Below are 10593 nucleotides of genomic sequence, written 5' to 3' on the forward strand. Positions count from 1 at the left end.
AAGTAATCCACTTAAAAAATGGGGAACAGAGCTAAACAGAATTCTCGAAAGAGGAACGTCGAATGGCAGAGAAACACTTAAAGAAATGCTCAACCTCATTAGCCATTAGGGAAATGCAAATCAAAACGACCCTGAGATTTCACCTTACACCCATCAGAATGGCCAAGATGAAAAACTCAAGTGATAGCACATGCTGGAGAGGTTGTGGAGAAAAGGGAACCCTCCTCCATTGCTGGTGGGAATGTAAACTGGTTCAACCACTCTGGAAGTCAATCTGGCGCTTTCTCAGACAACTAGGAGTAGTGCTACCTCAAGACCCAGCTATACCACTCCTAGGTATATACCCAAAATTTGCTCAAGTACACAACAAGGACATTTGTTCAACCATGTTTGTAGCAGCTTTATTTGTAATAGCCAGAACTTGGAAACAACCCAGATGTCCATCAACGGAGGAATGGATACAGAAATTGTGGTATTTTTCCACAATGGAATACTACTCAGCAATCAAAAAGGAGGAAATCATGAAATTTGCAGGCAAGAGGTGGGATCTAGAAAAGATCATTCTGAGTGAAGTATCCCAGAAGAAGAAAGACAAACTTGGTATATACTCGCTTATATAGACCTACAAGACATGATAAACATAATGAAATCTACACACCTAAAGAAGATAATCAAGTAAGTGGACATGGGTGAAGATGATCAATCCTCATTTAGAAAGACAAATGGGATGTGCATTGAATGTATGACAGGAGTCTACCACAAAAGGCATCTGAAAGACTCTACCTAGCAGTGTTTCAAAGCAGACACTAAGACTCATAACCAAACCCTCGGCAGAGTGCAGGGAATCATATGAAAGAAGGGAAGTTAGTTTGATATGGAAAGGATAGGAGCTCTACAAGGACCAAATATATCTGGGCACAGGGTCTTTTCTGAGACTGACACTCAACCAAGGACCATCCATGGATATAACCTAGAACTTCTGCTCGGATGTGGCCTGTGGTAGCTCAGTAACCAAGTAGTTTTCCAAAGTAAGGGGAACACGGACTATTTCTAACAGGATCTCAAGGGCAGGCTGTTTGACACCCCCCTCCCCCCAGGGGAGGAGCAGTCTGTTAGGCCACAGAGGAGGACTTTGCAGCCAGCCCTGAAGATACCTGATAAAACAGGGTCAGATGAAAGGGGAGGAGGTCCTCCCCTATCAGGGGACTTGGAAAGGGGCAGGGAGGAGACCAGGGAGGGAGTGTGGGGTTGGGGAGGGAATGAGGGAGTGGGATACAGCTGGGACACAGAGTTAACAAAATGTAACTAAAAAGAAAAATAAAAAAAAAAACAAAGCAAATGGATAAATAGGGGGGAAATAGGATAGCGTCTTCTGTGTTATTTAGAAGGGCATGTTGACTGCAGAATGGGCATAGTATATGAGGCTCCTGGTCTGCACGTGCAAAGCAAATAATTACTATATTAAAATTACACTTTCAGAAGCATTTGTTTTTTTAATTTTATTTTTTAAATATTAGTTACAGTTTATTAACTTTGTATCCCAGCTGTAGCCTGCTCCCTCATTCTCTCTCAACCCCACCCTCCCTCCCTCATCTCCTCCCTGCTCCTTTTCAAGTCCATAGATAGGAGAGGTCTCCTCCTGTTCCATCTGACCATAGCTTATCAGGTTTCTTCAGGACTGGCTGAAATGTCCTCCTCTGTGGCCTAGCAAGGCTGCTCCTCCCTTGGAGGGGGGGAAGTCATTGATTTCATGTCAGTATATGTGCTGCCGAAGCAAGCACTGATTTCATGTCAGAAATAGTCCCTGTTCCCCTAAGTAGGGTACTCACTTGGATACTGAGCTACCATGGGCCAAATCCAAGTAGAAGTTCTAGGTTATATCCATACATAGTCCTTGGTTGGAGATACAGTCTCATAAAAGACCCTTGTGTCCAGATATATTAGGTCCTGTGGAGCTCCTGTCCTCTCCAGGTCATACTAACTCCCCCTTTTTTCATACGATTCCCTGTACTCTGCCCAAAGTTTGGTTATGAGTCTCAACATCTGCTTTGAATCACTGCTAGGTAGAGTATTTCAGAGGCCCTCTGCGGTAGGCTCCTGTCCTGTTACTTGTTTTCTCCTACTTTCAATGCCCATCCCATTTGTCTTTCTAAGTGAGGATTGATCATCTTACCTTGGGTCCTCTTTCTTGTTTATCTTCTTTAGGTGTAGAGATTTGAGTATGTTTATCCTATCTTATAGGTCTAGTACTCACTTATAAGTGAGTATATACCATGTGTGACTTTCTGTTTCTGGGATACCTCACTCAGGATGATCTTTTCTAGATTCCACCATTTGCCTGCAAATTTCATGATTTCCTTGTTTTTAATTGCTGAGTAGTATTCCATTGTATAAATGTACCACATTTTCTGTATCCATTCCTCCGTTGATGGACATCTGGGTTGTTTCCAGGTTCTGGCTGTTACGAATAAAGCTGCTACAAACATGGTTGAGCAAATGTCTTTGTTGTGTACTTGAGCATCTTTTAGATATATGCCTAGGAGTGGTATAGCTGGATCTTGAGGAAGCAGTATTCCTGATTGTCTGAGAAAGCACCAGATTGATTTCCAAAGTGGTTGTACCAGTTTACATTCCCACCAGCAATGGAGGAGGGTTCCCTTTTCTCCACAAACTCTCCAGCATGTGTTGTCACTTGAGTTTTTGATCTTAGCCATTCTGATGGGTGTAAGATGAAATCTCAGGGTCATTTTGATTTGCATCTCTCTGATGGCTAAGGATGTTGAGCATCTCTTTATGTGTTTCTCTGCCATTCTATATTCTTGGACTGAGAATTCTCTGTTTAGCTCCGTACCCTATTTTTTAATTGGAATGCTTGAATTATTGCCTTTTAACTTCTTTAGTTCTTTATATATTCTGGATATCAGCCTTCTGTCAGATGTTGGGTTGGTGAAGCTCCTTTCCCAATCTTCAGGCTGTCGTTTTGTTCTGATGACAGTGTCTTTTTATATTTATTTTTAAATTTTTTAATATTAGTTACAGTTTATTAACTTTGTATCCCAGCTGTATCCCGCTCTCTCATTCCCTCCCAATCTCACTCTCCCTCCCTCATCTCCTCCTTGTCCCTGTCCAAGTCCACTGATAGGGGAGGACCTCTTCCTCTTTCATTGTCTTTTGCGTTACAGAAGCTTTTCAGCTTCATGAGGTCCCATTTATTGATTGTTGCTCTTAGAGCCTGTGCTGTTGGTGTTCTGTTCAGGAAGTTGTCTCTTGTGCCAATGAGTTCTAGGTTCTTCCCCACTTTTTCTTCTGATTTAGTGTATCTGTTTTTTTAAATTTATTTTTATTTATTTATTTTTATTAATTACACTTTATATCCTTCCTGATCCTCCTCCTCCCCTCTCAATCTCACCCTCCCTCTTCCCCACCCATGTGCCTCACCCCACCCACTGATAAGGAAGGTCCTCCTCCCCTTCCCTCTGATTTTGGTCTATCAGTTCTCATCAGGAGTGGCTGCATTGTCTTCTTCTGTGGCCTGGTAAGGCTGCTCACCCCTCAGGGGGAGGTTATCAAAGAGCAGGCCAATCAGTTCATGTTAGAGACAGTCCCTGTCTCCATTACTACTGAACCCATTTGGATACTGAACTGCCATAGGCTACCTCTGTACCAGGGTTTCCAGGCCATCTCCATGAGTGGTTCTTGGCTGGAGTATCAGTTTCAAAAAAAGACGCTGGTGCCCAGACATTTTGGATCTGTTGCTCTCCTTGTGAAGCTCCTGTCCTCTCCAGGTAGTGCTTCCTCAAGATCCAGCTATACCACTCCTAGGCATATATCCAAAAGATGCTCAAGTATACAAAAAGGACATCTGCTCAACCATGTTTGTAGCAGCTTTATTTGTAATAGCCAGAAGCAGGAAACAGCCCAGATGCCTCTCAGTTGAGGAATGGATACAGAAATTGTGGTACATCTACACAATGGAATACTACCAGCGATTAAAAAACAAACAAACAAACAAACAAACAAACAAACAAAAAACAAAACAAAACAAGGAGATCATGAAATTTTCAGGTAAATGGTGGGAACTGGAAAAGATCATCCTGAGTGAGGTATCCCAGATGCAGAAAGACACACAGGGTATATACTCACTCATAAGTGTATATTAGACATATAATATAGGATAAACATACTAAAATCTGTACACCTAAGAAAGCTAATCAGGAAGGAGGACTCTGGCTAAGATGCTCAATCTCCATCCAGAAAGGCAAAGAGGATGGACATCAGAGGAGCGAGAAAACAGGGAACAGGACAGGACCTACCACAGAGGCCCTCTGAAAGGCTCTACCCTGCAGGGTATCGAGGCAGATGCTGAGACTCATAGCCAAACTTTGGGCAGAGTGCAGGGAATCTTATGAAAGAAGTATATCTGGTTTTATGTTGAGATCTTTGATGCACTCAGATTTTACTTTTGTGCAGGGTGATAAATGTGGATCTATTTTCATTTTTATCCATGTAGACATCCAGTTGGATCAGCACCATTTGTTGAGGATGCTGTCTTTTTTCCATTGAATGGTTTTGGCTTCTTTGTAAAAAATCAAGCATTCATAGGTGTTTGTGTTTATTTCTGGGTCTTCTATTTGGATCCATTGATATACCTTTCTGTTTCTATGCCAATACCATGCAATATTTATTACTATGCTCTGTAGTACAGCGTGAGGTCATGGATGGAGATACCTCCAGATAATCTGTTGTTGTACAGGATCATTTTGGAAATTCTGCATTTTTTGTTTCTCCATATGAAGCTGAGAATTTTTCTTTCAAGGTCTGTAAAGAATTGTGTTGGTATTTTGATGGGAATTGCATTGAAACTAGATTGATTTTGGCAGAATGGCCATTTTCACTATGTTAATCCTACCGATCCATGAGCACAGGAGATCTTTCCATCTTCTTATGTCTTCTTTGATTTCTTTCTTCAGAGACCTGAAGTTTTTTCAAACAGGTCTTTCACCTGCGTGGTTAGAGTCACCCCAAGGTACTTTATGTTATTAGTGGCTATTGTGAAGGGTGTTGTTTCCCTGATTTCTTTCTCAGCCCTTTTTTCTTGGGTATGCAGGAGGGCTTCTGATTTTTTTTTTTTTTGAGTTAATTTTGTATCCAGCCAATTTGCTGAAGATGTTTATCAGCTGTAGGAGTTCTCTGGTTGAATTTTTGGGGTCACTCATGTACACTATCATATTGTCTGCTAACAGTGACACTTTGACCTCTTCCTTTCTGATTTGTATCCCCTTGATCTCCTTTAGTTGTCTTATTGCTTTAGCTAGGACTTCAAGTACTATGTTGAAGAGCTATGAAGAGAAGAAGCAGCCTTGCCTTGTCCCTGATTTCAGTGGGATTGATTTAAGTTTCTCTCCATTGAGTTTGATGTTGGCTATAGGCTGTCTGTATATTTCTTTTCAGTATGTTTAGGTATGTGCCTTGTATCCCTAATCTCTCCAAAACTTTAAACATGAATGGGTATTGTATTTTGTCAAATGCTTTTTCAGCATCTAAGAAGATGATGTGGTTTTTCTCCTTCAGTTTGTTTATGTGGTGGATTATATTGATGGATTTCCATATATTGAACACCCTTGCATGTGTGGGATGAAGCCTATTTGGTCATGGTGGATGAGACCTTTTATGTGTTCTTGGATTCGGTTTACAAGTACTTTATTGAGTATTTTTTGCATCAATGTTTATAAGAGAGATAGGTCTGAAGTTCTCTTTTTTTGTTGGGTCTTTGTGTGTTCTAGGTATCAAGGTGACTGTGGCTTCATAGAATGAGTTTGGTAATGTTCCTTCTGTTTTTTGTTTGTTTATTTTGTTTTGTTTTTGAATAGTCTGAAAAGAATTGGAATTAGCACCTCTTAGAAGGTCTGGCAGATTTCTGAGCTGAAACCATCTGGCCCAGGGCTTTTTTCGGAAGGGAGACTGTTGATGACTGCTTCAATTTCTTTGGGGGATATAGGACTATTCAATCTTTCTACCTGATCTTGACTTAATGTTGGTAGATGGAATCTATCAAGAAAATTGTCCATTTCATTTAGATTTTCAAAGTTTGTGGCATATAGGCTTTTGTAGTATGACCTAATGATCGTTTGGATTTCCTTAGTGTCTGTAGTTATGTCCCCCTTTTCATTTCTGATTTTGCTGATTTGGATAGTTTCTCTCTGCCTTTTAGTTAGCTTAGCTAACTATCTTGTTGATTTTCTCAAAGAACCAGCTTTTGGTTTCATTGATTCTTTGAATAGTTTTATTTGTTTCTAATTGATTGATTTCAGCCCTGAGTTTGATTATTTCCAGCCTTCTGCTCCTTTTGGGTGTGTCTGCTTCTTTTTTGTTCTAGGGCTTTCAGGTGAGCCTTTAAGTTGCTTGTATGAGATGTCACAAATTTCTTCTTGAAAGCACTTAGTGCTATGAATTTTCCTTTGAGTACTGCTTTCATTGTGACCCATAAATTTGGGTATGTTGTGCCTTCATTTTCATTGAATTCTAGGAAGTCTTTTATTTCTTTCTTTATTTCATCCTTAACCCAGCTGTCATTGAGTAACAAGTTGTTCCATGTGCGTGCAGGCTTTTTGCTATTTCTATTCTTGTTGAGGTCCAGCTTTAGTCCATGGTAGTCAGATAGAATATAGGGTATTATTTCAATCTTCTTGTATCTGTTGAGGCTTGCTTTGCGACCAACTATATGGTCTTCAGAAGCATTTGTTTCTCATCTGGCATCGAATAAAGTTTAATTACAAGTTGAAAAAAAATTAAAAAAAAAAAGAAAAAATTGAGTGTAGTCTTTACTTCTTCAGAATTGGTACAGAAGTATAGTGTTGCTCATAATGAGTGCTTTTCACAGACACCATGATAATTCTGAGTGGTGTGTCTGCCACACTCTAGAAAATACCATGCTGGACTCTATTGCTCAAAGTAGCCTCAACTTTCCTCAAGAGCTTGCTAAAGTTGTAGAATGATACGTCTGGCCTAGGTCTGCTGAACTGAGTCTTACACTCTTCTGAGACTTAAGTGGCTTGTACACATGGTGGAATTTAGAAAGCACTGCTGTTGCTCCTTCTCAGTGAGAACATTGATGCAGGGACACAATCTTGCCACTGAGAAAGTTTAATCTTTGCTGCAAGATGGCATGTTTGATCCGTGACCTGAGTCTTCTCCAAAACTCTCACACTTTCAGCTTTTCCCCATCAGTTTCACTTAAGGTTGTTTCCTGTCACCTTCGTTTACTCCTTGTTCTTCTAAGTCCTTTCTAGTTCGTTGGCATCATTTTAGTTCACATTGGGTCTTTCTTCAGAACAGTCACTAAGAAATTGTTTGACCTTTTCAGATTTCTTTAAATATACCCCACCTCACCTGCAACTCTAGTGCTCATCTCCACCTTCTTTTCTCTTTTTTCTTCAAATTCTCTTACTTGGGTTAATCATGTTATTCATACTTTCACTAAATGTGCTGATAAATAATCACAAAACATCCAGTTACCAATGATGGCTAAGTAATCATTTACAGCTTTTTAACAAACTATATGAGGAAGGGAAAAATCTGTGCATTTATGAATGACTTATCACTGTATTATCATCTGTGCTGTCCTGATGCTAGGCACCCACAGAGAAGAGGACAGTCTCCATGACATCTAGCAGGGGTTTTGCATATGAACTGTACAGTTCTGTTGTTATGCTAACTACAAACGTGAACTCTGAGTTGTAGTTCTAAGAAAATCTATCAAAGTACTCCACCAAAACATTCTCAATTCATTTTTGCATATTTACCTTTTTATAAAATGTAATGTTTTTATTTATTTATTATCACTGTTACTATCATCATCATCATCATCATCACTGAGAAAGGCACACATGTGCCATGATGTGTATCTGTAGGTGAGAGGACAACTTTGAAGAATTGCTTCTCTTTTCACTATGGGTTGGGGGAATGGAACTTGGATCCTTAGACTGGAACCCCAAACAGTTTTATCACCAGGCCATCTTGTTGGCCCTTACATTCTTTCTTTTGCAGTTCTCAATTCCCTTCTGTTCATGGTCTCCTTTTTCCATTTTACTTTATTTTATTTTGTTTTACTTGCATGTTACTATACTTACTCTTTTCCTTCCCTACTAAAACTGAAAGAAGATATTATATACAATATGGAACTGAGGAACATGCATTTTGCTATTTGAGGGCCTTACTGAAGGTGCTGTTTATCATTAAGTATGCATAAAAGTAGGCATCGAGTGGACACAGTCCTCTAGACATTCCCAAGAAAGTTAACTCTGTGGTGTACACTTTTCACTTCCGTGTAGGATACATCTGAGGATTAAGGGGAATCTCTAAGGAGCAGCCGTATTTCTGTATTGCGGCAGGCTCTCCACATGCAGTATTAACATAGTTCTATGGGTTTACTATTTTTACAATTATTTTAAAAACTTTTCCCAAAGATATTGATGATGTATGTCTACTTACTTTACTAATTTTATAGACTATCCCTTTTATTCAAAAAGATATGATGTGGTAATTTGTAAAGGAATTGGGAATAATTTGGGAAACAGGGAACCCAGAAAAAAACAGGTTCAGTTTCTCTAGAGAAACTGCAAAACAGAAAATAAGCAATAGTTACTGAGGTTCAGTAAAGTACAGAAATTTGGGAGACTGAAGCCGTACCAAAGCATAAACCAGGTGTTTTGGTTCCTACGTGTTCTAGTATGGTTTTCTGTTACCGTGATAAACACATGATCAAAACAATGTGGGGAAGGAAAGCATTTACTTATCCTACGGCCCGTGGAGTGACCGCTGAGTCCTTTCTGTGACTAATCCTTGTCTCAAGTGCTGAGCTTCAGGACAAACCTCAATAAACTTCTTACACACAAATGCGTGCTTCATGAGGAATCTGGTATAAGACGTGCCTTGAAGTGTTCGTGAAAGGTATAAAGTGGCCTTGTATCATCCTTCTCAGTGGATAGCCAGTTGTCTTGTCCACTCATTGAAAGGTTGTTTCTTTCTCTAATGCATTGTAAAATGAGTATAAAAGAAGTGGAAATTTTTGTCTAGATTTATAGCTTTGAGTTCTGTTCTACTAACACATTTATCTATTCTTAGGCAAATGTTACACTTTTTAAATACTCTGAAATTATGATGTGCTGATTTTCTGACAGATTTGTTTTGTCAAATAAAGTATGTTCTTTTAAAAAAAATATATATATATACATGTATGTGATTGTTCTCATTTTGTTAGCAAATTCACTAAAACTGAAGCACTACAGAGAAGATTAGCATGGCCCTCACACAAGGATGATATGCAAATTCTGGAAGCATTCCATATTTTAAAACAAACAAACAAACAAACAAACAAACAAACAAATAAATAATAGTGGGTAATTCTCAGCTTTTTCAATTTTGTGTGTTTTAAAACAAGATTTTGAGGCTTAACAAAATCAATTGTGGTTTTTCTAGGGTTGAATTAATCCATCGTTGTGGTTTTGGGGAGACAGATGGTCTTTTAGTATCAGGCATCCTGATCTATATACATGGCTTATATTTGTACATAGTTAAGTCTTTTTAAATTTCCTTTCAACTCGGTTTTTATAACTGTGTGTGTTGAGCTATCCGACATCTACTAGGGGGGTTGCTCCTAAATATTTCCTAGGTTTATTTTGTTATAAATGTTAAATATTGTAACAGGTTTTAGAGGAGAGCATGTTTTCATGTGACAGGAGGCAGGTGTTCTACAGAGGCCGTTCCGAGCAGACTGTCTCTGAGGACGCAAACTTTGCGCACTGCATCTGTTGTTTGAATGTGAAGCTCATTTTGTCAGATGGACCAGCTGCACTTTGTCTTACAGTTTTAATGTCTGCTAAAACCTTGCTTTTAATGGAATCACGAATCGGATCTGAGACTAGCTAACAAGACTATAAGGGGATAAAGATACCTGTGCTGGACCTGATGACCTTGGCTGGTTACCAAGACCCCATGATGGAGGGAGAGAGCTGACTCCCAAAGGTTGTCCCCTGACGTCCACATATGCCCTTTCCCCCAAACAAACACATGTAGTACAATATTTAAAAAATAAATTTTAGGTTTTGTTTTCATTTGCATACAAAAATATAATTGTTTTTTTTTCCTGTGTTTTGATCTCACATTAACAACTATGATAAACTTGCTCATTATGACTCACTTGTTAAAACTAGTGGTTTCTTTGTAATTCTTTTTTTGTGTGTGTGTGGCCCTAATGCACACAATCATTCATTGTGGATAATAAAGTTTTTAATCTTTATTTTCCAATCATTACCTTCTTTAGTAATGTTGGTGTCAATCTTGTCTTAGTCTTGATCTCAAAAGAAAAATTTTCAAATTTTTACTGCTTAAATGCTGTTGAAATTTGATTTCTATAGATATTTGTGGTGGATAATTTTGTTTGTCCATCTATATTTACTTATCATTTTCCATTTGCTTCCGTGCCTTAAGGCTGATTTATGTGGACATTAATCATATTTTTTGCTCTTGCATTCCAACCGGGTATATTTCCTTTGAAGTACTTTCTTCCTTGGATGAATCTCCTTAGCTGTTCCA

At 38.9% G+C, this 10593-nt stretch overlaps 1 non-coding gene across 1 annotated transcript; it reads left to right on the forward strand.

Moving 5' to 3' along the window:
* Positions 1-9241: 9241 nt before the first annotated feature.
* On the forward strand, positions 9242-9350 carry LOC129679215 (U6 spliceosomal RNA). The gene has a single exon (XR_008720531.1). It is a non-coding gene; the product is annotated as a U6 spliceosomal RNA (small nuclear RNA).
* The last annotated feature ends 1243 nt before the right edge of the window (positions 9351-10593 follow it).

This window comes from Psammomys obesus, unplaced genomic scaffold (assembly GCF_907164565.1).
Source record: "Psammomys obesus unplaced genomic scaffold, mPsaObe1.curated_primary_1811, whole genome shotgun sequence".
NCBI lineage: Eukaryota > Metazoa > Chordata > Mammalia > Rodentia > Muridae > Psammomys > Psammomys obesus.